We start from the raw sequence: 3,505 nt of genomic DNA, 5'->3' as shown, positions 1-3,505 counted from the left end.
CAGCCTCCCAAAGGCGCGGGATTACAGGCCGAGCCACCGAGCCCAGCTGGTAGCTATCCTAACCCACCATTTCCCTACTCAAAGGCAGCAGCCATTTGCGAACACAGCCTCCCAGCAAAATCCAGGTGCTTTCAGGCATGCGAGTGTCACTAGAGGATGTATTTCTCCTTACCCCTTCCTTCTCCCCCCCATCCATTTTCACACAATCTGGTTCACACAGGTCAAACACTGTTTAGCACGCTACCTTTTTCAGCTAATACATCCCACCGACCAGTTTTTATCTATTTAAATGAGCTCTTGAAGACACTCATTAGAAATAATAACAGTAGGGAGAATGTATGCACCCCTTCCTGTGTTCTGAGCACTGTTCTCAACACATCACATCTGCTCTTTTTATACGTATTTTATCTTCTCCGTGTCTCATTGAGGGGCATGAGTTCCTTGAGTGGAATTGCTCGATCAAGGAGACATTGTCACATTGGCCAGGGTTTCCCAGTGAGACCGCCCCACTCTGCACGAGCATGTCAGTCGTGTTCTGACCCTTTGGGCCCACGCCTGCGCCAGATGCTGTGGTCTGTTTGAGCTTCCTCATGCCTGTCATACCCTCTCTGGCCCCTTCAAGGCTCTGCTGTTGAACCTTCTCTGAGACAATTCTGGAGGTGAGACAAAAGCAAGAGTATCCAAAGGGGACATTTCTTAAAAATTCAGCGAAAACCCTCATTTTAATTCTTGCGATTTACCTACATGACTCAGATGCATTGAGTTGTTACTGCAGCCATTCCTTCCCCTTGGTCTAATTTCTCAGAAATGCTCGGTACCCTTATTTTAGTAAAACTTGCCCAAGGAAAGCAGAGAACAGTTCTTTTTTTGTAATACGAGTCCCCAACCTTTTGTGGAAAGACCCAGTTTCTTTTTTATTTTAAAAATTTCCCTCACAACTTTTTTATTATGAAAAATTAAAAACTTAGAGGAAGGTTAAAAATAAATATAATGAAGAGCCAAGGCCCTTCTACCTGGATTCAAGACTCTCAGCATCAGTGTGTGTGTATCTCCACCCGGCTGTCTTTCCCTTTCTGCTGTCTTGCTGGACACCTGCAGATCATTTGCAGACGCTGTGACACTGCACTCCCCAATTCTTTGGCAGACACCCGCTAAGAAAATGGATATTCTTTTGCATAGACTATCACAATCACACCGAAGAACATCAACAATAGTTAACTAAGATCATCTCCCCACTAGTCTGTCTGTAAACAGTCCCAGTTGGTCTAAGAAGTTTTTCATGGCTGCTTCTTTTGAACCAGAATTCCACAGAGGATCACACATTGCATTTCATGACTGTGTCTCTTGAGACCTTTTTCGTCTAAAGTAGACGATTGCCTTTTGCTCTGGTTTTTTTTTTTTCTTTTATCTTCTTTTTCTTTCTCTGGTTTGCTTGACATTGACCTTGTGTCAAGCCTTGGCCACAATCTTATAGAATGTCCCCAATCTGACCTCTCTGGCTGTTTCCTCCTGGGATTGTCTAACATGTTCCTCTATCCTCTGAGAACTCCTGGAAGGTGACCAATGTTGGCTCATCCTCCCACTTCCAGCGATGCTAAGTCAGATCACTTGTTATGGTGGTGACACCAGAGGTTCCCCTGTGCAGGCACACTGCCACCTTGGCTATCAGCATCACCTGTGCAAGGAGTGTTACCCACAGGTTAGTAATGCTTTGGTGCCTTGTGAACATCCTGGTCCTTGACAGAATCAGTCATTTTGGCGTCCTTGACCAAAATGAAGATTATACTTGCAAGGTAGTAAGTTTCCAAGCCCATCATTTCTTTCATACTTCTTAGCTGTTGCTTTTCTGTAAAGGTGAGTTTTCTTTTTATTTCTCCCCTTTGCAAAAAGATTATACAGAAAATGACCATGAATAATATAACAAACACAGAATTATATGTTAAAATGTTGGAATATTCAACTTTGAAATTTTTGTGTGTTTGTTTTGTTTTGTTTTTAAGTCAGGATCTCACTCTTGCCCAGGCTGGAGTGCAGTGGCATGATCATGACTCACTGCAGCTTCAACCTCCTGGGCGCAGGCCATCCTTCTGCCTCAGTTTCCCAGGTAGCTGGGATTACAGACACATGACATTATACCCAGCTATTTAAAAAAAATTTTTAATACTATTTTTAAAAATATTTTTTAGACAAGGTATCGTTATGTCACCCAAGCTGGTCTCCATGCCTCCCAAAGTGCTAAGATTACAGGCGTGAGCCACTGCACTGGCTGCAAGTTTTTCTTTTCTTTTTTTCTTTTTGAGTTAGAATCTCATTCTGTTGCCCAGGCTGGAGTGCAGTGGTAGGATTATGACTCACCGCAGCCTCCAACTTCTGGGCTCAGGCAGTCCTTCCACCTCAGCCTCTTAAGTAGCTGGGACTAGAGGGGTGCATCACCACACCTGGTTTATTTTTTTTACTTTTGTAGAGACAAGGTCTTGCTCTGTTGTCCAGGCTGGTCTCAAACTTCTGGACTCAAGCAATCCTCCTGCCTCAGCCTCCCAAAGTGCTGGGATTACAGGCATGAGCCACCATGCCCTACTTCAAGTTTTTAAGAAAGAAAACATGACAGTGAAATCTTTGAAATCCCCATTCCCCTGCCCCACCCGCTCCCATCACCAGAAGAAACCACCACCATAAATGTGGTCCTATGCTCCAGGCCCATCTCTATACTTCTGTAGGTAAAATATGTGTTTAGCTATGAACAGTGCAGTATAGCATTATTTTGCCTGAGTTATCTTTAAAATTTTTTATATAGATAGCATTCTGCACCTCTCATTATGCATCTTGTCTCACCCAACACTATTGCGATCAACTCACATTAATTCACACATAGCTAGCTCGGCCCTTTTAAACTGCTGCTGGGATTCCCCTGTACTTTTCCATCTCCCTCTACTGAGAACTAGGGGGCTGTTTTTCGAGTCCTTGCTGTTAGGAGCAATGCTGCAGTGGTCAGACCTGTGCATGACTCTCTGTGCAGACACATGAGAGACCCACCGGGGAGGATGTTCTCAAATGGGATTGCTGAGTTGTAGGGTCTTCTCCTTTCTAGTTTCTCGAGATATTGCTCCAGTGACCACACCAGCGACACATGGCTGGCTTCTTCCCCATATGTTTATCTACATGAGATAGTATCGGCTGTTAACTTTTGGCCAAACTAGTAGGTGAGAAATAGTGTCTTGTTGCTTAATCATTTGCATTTCCCAATCACTAGCGAGGTTGTGCAGAGATGTGTTTAAGTTATCGGGAGGGCATGTTGCGAGACAAGGCATGATGGGATGTCTGTTCCCTGGGTCTGAGCTACGGGTGAGTACCCAGTGTCTCCTCTGGAGAGCCCACCCCAGGCCAGCAGAAGTGCTAACCATCAGATGGTTACTATGGAGGGAATGTAATTCTTCTCAATTCACAATGTCCCTAGATGTGTATGAATAATGATGTTTGCCACTTATTGCTGGCCTACGGGGTGCCA

Source organism: Carlito syrichta, unplaced genomic scaffold (genome assembly GCF_000164805.1).
Source record: "Carlito syrichta isolate Samal-C Ts95f unplaced genomic scaffold, Tarsius_syrichta-2.0.1 Scaffold314799, whole genome shotgun sequence".
NCBI lineage: Eukaryota > Metazoa > Chordata > Mammalia > Primates > Tarsiidae > Carlito > Carlito syrichta.
Note: the sequence above shows the minus strand (reverse complement) of the source record.